The sequence below is a fragment of the Rhinoraja longicauda genome, unplaced genomic scaffold, assembly GCF_053455715.1.
Source record: "Rhinoraja longicauda isolate Sanriku21f unplaced genomic scaffold, sRhiLon1.1 Scf000068, whole genome shotgun sequence".
Classification (NCBI taxonomy): Eukaryota; Metazoa; Chordata; class Chondrichthyes; order Rajiformes; family Arhynchobatidae; genus Rhinoraja; species Rhinoraja longicauda.
In genome coordinates this window covers 447,501-455,000 of record NW_027601286.1, presented here as the reverse complement: position 1 = coordinate 455,000, position 7,500 = coordinate 447,501, and positions in this window count along the sequence as shown.

Sequence of the window (7,500 nt, the reverse complement as noted above, 5' to 3'; positions counted from 1 at the left end):
GTCCCCGCCGAAGGCGGCGTACTTTAAAGTACTGCAGCTCGAGCGCACAAGGTGCGCGGGGAATTGTTAGCGGCGCCGTGGTTGTGCTGGCGGTGACCATGGCTGCCTGCTCCTTTGGTTCACGATGTCCCCGCCGAAGGCGGCGTACTTTAAAGTACTGCAGCTCGAGCGCACAAGGTGCGCGGGGAATTGTTAGCGGCGCCGTGCTTGTGCTGGCGGTGACCATGGCTGCCTGCTCCTTTGGTTCACGATGTCCCCGCCGAAGGCGGCGTACTTTAAAGTACTGCAGCTCGAGCGCACAAGGTGCGCGTGGAATTGTTAGCGGCGCCGTGGTTGTGCTGGCGGTGACCATGGCTGCCTGCTCCTTTGGTTCACGATGTCCCCGCCGAAGGCGGCGTACTTTAAAGTACTGCAGCTCGAGCGCACAAGGTGCGCGGGGAATTGTTAGCGGCGCCGTGCTTGTGCTGGCGGTGACCATGGCTGCCTGCTCCTTTGGTTCACGATGTCCCCGCCGAAGGCGGCGTACTTTAAAGTACTGCAGCTCGAGCGCACAAGGTGCGCGGGGAATTGTTAGCGGCGCCGTGGTTGTGCTGGCGGTGACCATGGCTGCCTGCTCCTTTGGTTCACGATGTCCCCGCCGAAGGCGGCGTACTTTAAAGTACTGCAGCTCGAGCGCACAAGGTGCGCGGGGAATTGTTAGCGGCGCCGTGCTTGTGCTGGCGGTGACCATGGCTGCCTGCTCCTTTGGTTCACGATGTCCCCGCCGAAGGCGGCGTACTTTAAAGTACTGCAGCTCGAGCGCACAAGGTGCGCGTGGAATTGTTAGCGGCGCCGTGGTTGTGCTGGCGGTGACCATGGCTGCCTGCTCCTTTGGTTCACGATGTCCCCGCCGAAGGCGGCGTACTTTAAAGTACTGCAGCTCGAGCGCACAAGGTGCGCGGGGAATTGTTAGCGGCGCCGTGCTTGTGCTGGCGGTGACCATGGCTGCCTGCTCCTTTGGTTCACGATGTCCCCGCCGAAGGCGGCGTACTTTAAAGTACTGCAGCTCGAGCGCACAAGGTGCGCGTGGAATTGTTAGCGGCGCCGTGGTTGTGCTGGCGGTGACCATGGCTGCCTGCTCCTTTGGTTCACGATGTCCCCGCCGAAGGCGGCGTACTTTAAAGTACTGCAGCTCGAGCGCACAAGGTGCGCGGGGAATTGTTAGCGGCGCCGTCGTTGTGCTGGCGGTGACCATGGCTGCCTGCTCCTTTGGTTCACGATGTCCCCGCCGAAGGCGGCGTACTTTAAAGTGCTGCAGCTCGAGCGCACCATGTGCGTGGGGAATTGTTAGCGGGGGCGTCGTTGTGCTGGGGGCTGACTGTCCCTAGTGGGTATAGGATAATGTTAATGTACGGGGATCGCTGGGCGGCACGGACTTGGAGGGCCGAAAAGGCCTGTTTCCGGCTGTATGTGTATGATATGATATGATATGATGCCTGCCTGCTCATTTGGTTCATGATGTCCACGCGGCAGGCGGAATATTTTAAAAGCACTGTTCTGTACGAAGTGCACAATGTCCGTTGGGGAAATGCAGCTGGGGGTCGGTCGACCGGCTGACGACGCCTGCCTGCCGATTTGGTTCACGATGTCCCCGCCGAAGGCGGCATACTTGAAAGTACCGCCGTTCGCGGCGCGCAATTTGCGGGGGGAGGAATTGTTAGTGCACGTCTGTGTGCTAGGTGACGATGCTTGCCGACTTGGTTCATGCCGTCCACGCCGAAGACGGCGCCGTTTAAAGTACTGCCGCTCGAGGTGCACAATTTGCGGGGGAATTGTTAATGGGCGTCGGCGTGCTGGGTGACGATGTGGAGATGTGGAACGCCGAGCCAGATCTATCTTATTTGTTTGCTTGGCCCACTGGACTTTGCGTGGGCTTTGCAACACTGTGTGCTAGGTTAAATCACGGCCAATAGAGTGAGTGTTTTTAATGATCCTGATCTGATAAGGGGACTAGAGGTAAAAGAGCCGTTAGGAGGCAGTGATCACAACACGATAAGTTTTACTCTGCAAATGGAAAGGTAGAAGGGAAAATCGGAAGTGTCTGTATTACAGTATAGCAAAGGGGATTACAGAGGCATGAGGCGGGAGCTGGCCAAAATTGACTGGAAGGAGGCCCTAGCAGGGAAGACGGTAGAACAGCAATGGCAGGTATTCCAGGGAATAATGCAGAGGTTGCAGGATCAATTTATTCCAAAGAGGTGGAAAGACTCTAAGGGGAGTAAGAGACACCTGTGGCTGACAAGGGAAGTCAGGGACAGCATAAAAATTAAGGAGAGGAGGTATAACATAGCAAAGAAGAGTGGGAAGACAGAGGATTGGGACTCTTTTAAAGAGCAACAAAAGTTAACTAAAGAGGCAATGCGGGGAGAAAAGATGAGGTGCGAGGGTAAACTAGCCAATAATATAAAGGAGGATAGCAAAAGTTTTTTTAGGTACGTGAAGAGGAAAAAAATAGTCAAGGCAAATGTGGGTCCCTTGAAGACAGAAACGGGGGAATTTATTATGGGGAACAAAGAAATGGCAGACGAGTTAAACCGTTACTTTGGGTCTGTCTTCACTGAGGAAGATACACACAATCTCCCAAATGTTCTAGGGGCCGGAGAACCTAGGGTGATGGAGGAACTGAAGGAAATCCACATTAGGCAGGAAATGGTTTTGGGTAGACTGATGGGACTGAAGGCTGATAAATCCCCAGGGCCTGATGGTCTGCATCCCAGGGTACCTAAGGAGGTGGCTCTAGAAATAGTGGAAGCATTGGAGATCATTTTTCAATGTTCTATATAGATTCAGGATCAGTTCCTGTGGATTGGAGGATAGCAAATGTTATCCCACTTTTTAAGAAGGGAGGGAGAGAGAAAACGGGTAATTATAGACCAGTTAGTCTGACATCAGTGGTGGGGAAGATGCTGGAGTCAATTAGAAAAGACGAAATTGCTGAGCATTTGGATAGCAGTAACAGGATCATTGCGAGTCAGCATGGATTTACGAAGGGGAAATCATGCTTGACAAATCTACTGGAATGTTTTGAGGATGTAACTAGGAAAATTGACAGGGGAGAGTCAGTGGACGTGGTGTACCTCGACTTTCAGAAAGCCTTCGACAAGCTCCCACATAGGAGATTAGTGGGCAAAATTAGGGCACGTGGTATTGGGGGTAGGGTACTGACATGGATAGAAAATTGGTTGACAGACGGAAAGCAAAGAGTGGGTATAAATGGGTCCCTCTCGGAATGGCAGGCAGTGACCAGTGGGGTACCGCAAGGTTCGGTGCTGGGACCCCAGCTATTTACGATATGCATTAATGACTTAGACGGAGGGATTAAAAGTACCATTAGCAAATTTGCAGATGATACTAAGCTGGAGGGTAGTGTGAATTGTGAGGAAGATGCAATAAGGCTGCAGGATGACTTGGACAGGTTGTGTGAGTGGGCGGATACATGGCAGATGCAGTTTAATGTAGATAAGTGCGAGGTTATTCACTTTGGAAGTAAGAGTAGAAAGGCAGATTATTGTCTGAATGGTGTCAAGTTAGGAGGAGGGGGAGTTCAACGAGATCTGGATGTCCTAGTGCATCAGTCAATGAAAGGAAGCATGCAGGTACAGCAGGCAGTGAAGAAAGCCAATGGAATGTTGGCCTTCGTAACCAGAGGAGTTGAGTATAGGAGCAAAGAGGTCCTTCTACAGTTGTAGCGGGCCCTGGTGAGACCGCACCTGGAGTACTGTGTGCAGTTTTGGTCTCCAAATTTGAGGAAGGATATTCTTGCTATGGAGGGCGTGCAGCGTAGGTTCACTAGGTTAATTCCCGGAATGGCGGGACGGTCGTATGTTGAAAGGCTGGAGCGATTGGGCTTGTATACACTGGTATTTAGAAGAATGAGGGGGGATCTTATTGAAACATATACGATAATTAGGGGATTGGACACATTAGAGGCAGGAAACATGTTCCCAATGTTGGGGGAGTCCAGAACAAGGGGCCACCGTTTAAGAATAAGGGGTAGGCCATTTAGAACGGAGATGAGGAAGAACCTTTTCAGTCAGAGAGTGGTGAAGGTGTGGAATTCTCTGCCTCAGAAGGCAGTGGAGGCCAGTTCGTTGGATGCTTTCAAGAGAGAGCTGGATAGAGCTCTTAAGGATAACGGAGTGAGGGGGTATGGGGAGAAGGCAGGAACGGGGTACTGATTGAGAGTGATCAGCCATGATCGCATTGAATGGCGGTGCTGGCTCGAAGGGCTGAATGGCCGACTCCTGCACCTATTGTCTATTGTCTATTGTCTATAATCAACCACTTTATTTTGCCCGTCTTTGTGACTCCTCTTTGACACGTCGATCACCGCTGAGGCTGTTTTACCTGTTTCCCCTATGTACCGTAAGGTACACTCCTTACATTGAACTGCATACACCCCATTATTTCGCTCACGGGTTATCCTCTGTGCTATCCAGTCTCTCCTGTCACCCTGTTCTATGTTTTTGTCTATTACCCAGTGGGAGCAGGCCCCATATTGACATTAATTTGTAACCCTACTGCTCCCCTCGTCTGCTGGTTTTATCACCATCTCATGTTTATCCCTCAGCTCTGCCGTGGTCTCCCTCTCTTTTTTTCTGGTGAGGTTCGGCCTATCCTTTGTCATGGGCATATCCCAGGCTGTTTTAGTAACGTTCTTTTAAAACGTGTCGTGTTTGTTTGGCTTTACCCACGTTCCAGCATTAGAGGCCAATTTTTGCAATGTTTCCTGGGTGGGATTTGCCGGTTTTACAAATGGTGTCACTATCTCACCCTGCTTCCTGATACCCTTATGGGGTCGGCTCTGTTCTTGCAGAACCCTCGGGTGGTGCAGAGTCTGGGCCTTGTTATCAATATCTTGCCCTGCTTCCCGATACCCTTGCGGGTTCGGCTCTGTTCTTGCAGATCCCTCAGGTGGTGCAGAGTCTGGGCGGCATCGTCACCCAGCACACCGACGCCCACTGAAAATTACCCACGCACAGTGCGCGCCTGGAGCGGCAGTAGTTCAAACTACCCCTACCCCTACCCCTACCCCTACCGCTACCCCTACCCCTACCCCTACCCCTAACCCTAACCCTAACCCTAACCCTAACCCTAACCCTAACCCTAACCCTAACCCTAACCCTAACCCTAACCCTAACCCTAACCCTAACCCTAACCCTAACCCTAACCCTAACCCTAACCCTGACCCTAATGCAGGCAGAGTTATTTATAAAGTGGCCCAGACTCTGCACCACCTGAGGGTTTTGTAACAGAACCAACCCCATAAGGGTTTCAGGAAGCAGGGCAAGATATTGATAACAAGGCGCAGACTCTGCACCACCTCAGGGTTCTGCAAGAACAGAGCCGACCCCATAAGGGCATCAGGAATCAGGGCAAGATATTGATAAAATGGCCCAGACTCTGCACCACCTGAGGGTTCTGCAAGAACAGAGCCGACCCCATAAGGGCATCAGGAAGCAGGGCAAGATATTGGTAACAAGGCCCACGGGGAAGGCGGCATACTTTGGGGTTATTTTGTAGTGAGTTTTGAAGGCATGTGCTAGTGTTACGCATACCGAGGGCGCGCAAAGTTCGGCGCGCCCGGGCCAAAACGCCTCTGCTGGCCGCGGCCGAGTCGGCCGACGGATTGCCACGGACTTGCTTGACGACCTGTCACTCTCCGTGCATCGGTTGCACGCCCGGTTCGTCCTTTCCATTTGTTTCATGATGTACACGCGGCAGGCGGAATATTTTAAAAGCACTGTTCTGTTCGAAGTGCACAATGGCCGTTGGGGCAATGCAACTGGGGGTCGGTCGACCGGCTGACGACGCCTGCCTGCCGATTTGGTTCACGATGTCCCCGCCGAAGGCGGCATACTTGAAAGTACTGCCGTTCGCGGCGCGCAATTTGCAGGGGGGAGGAATTGTTAGTGGACGTCTGTGTGCTGGGTGACGATGCTTGCCGACTTGGTTCATGCCGTCCACGCCGAAGACGGCGCCGTTTAAAGTACTGCCGCTCGAGGTGCACAATTTGCGGGGGAATTGTTATTGGGCGTCGGCGTGCTGGGTGACGATGTGGAGATGAGGAACGCCGAGCCAGATCTATCTTATTTGTTTGCTTGGGCCACTGGACTTTGCATGGGCTTTGCATCATTGTGTGCTACGTTAAATCACGGCCAATTGAGTGAGTATTTTTTATTCAACCACTCTATTTTGCCCGTCTTTGTGACTCCTCTATGACACGCCGATCACCGCTGACGTGTTAATCTGCGTGTTAGGTATCTCGGGGGTCAGTTGGACGGACAGATGTGTAAGGGTTTTGTTCGGAAGGATCGTTGAGTGTAAACGGTGAACGGGGGTTAAAGGCCCTGAGGTTTCAATCCTCTAAAGAATGTAAAAGGTCTGACGCGTTAGCTAGCAGCTAATGAGGTGAACCTAGCAGCTAATGAGGCTCTCTCTCTCTCACGGCCCCGGGACTCCCTCCCTCCCTCCTCCCTCTTGGAACCCTCCCTGCGTGGGGGGGGGGCACGAAGAAAAAGAGGGTATAAGAAGAATCCAGTGGAAGGAGTAGGGACTGGGGGCGAGGTCAGACAGCCTATCCGGCTAATAAAGCATCATGAGGTTAGGTATAAACTCTGATGACTGCATAAACTCGCCCCTAATGGGGGGGGGGGGGGCACTCTCTCCCCCACCCCTCTCTCCCCAGTGCCACTCCCTCCGACCCCCCCCCCCACTCTCTTCGTGTCGCTGGGCCCGCCCGGCACGGCCCCGAGGATCACTCCCCGCGCGGCAACGGGACACCGGGTCGCCGGGCCCGCAGGGTCGTCAGTCGGGCGGGGGGGGGGGAGGGTGGCCATGCCAGCAGCAGGAGAGGTTTCCAACGAACCCGCGACCGCAGCAGGACCGCCCTCGGCAGACATTTGGACCCAGCGGGTCCGTTCGGGATGGTTGCCGGGCCCGCAGCAGAGGTTTCCTTCCACCCAACGGGGGGGGGGGGGGGGGGGGGGGCGGGGCTGCCCATCTTCCCGCTCGAAGCAACGGCCTCACCCTAACGGCCTCACCCTAACAACCCTCACCCTGACCCTAAACCGCTCGGTTCATGACTTCTCTCCGTTTGGTTCATGAATTCGCCATTTAGTTCACGACTTCTCCTGTTGGTTCCTGACTTCTACCTCGTGGTTCGTGATTCCGGCGGGTAGGTGGGGTGCCCGGATACTCTCGGCGAAAGGTGTTCAAGTGGCAACGGCGGTCCCGTAGATAAGACGGGTTCGGATGCTCGAGCGTGTCGAGTAAGCGCCGGATCGGCGCCGGGCGCCCCCGGCCGGCTGGCTTGCCCCCCCCCCACCCCCCCCCCCCCCCCTGGCGGCAGAAACGTGTATCGCGCCAGTGCCGCCGCTGAGGTCGAGATTGGCCGCCTCGACCGTTCGAAGCGTCGCAATTCCGGCGGGACTTCCGAACGCTCGTACCGCCAAGTCAGCC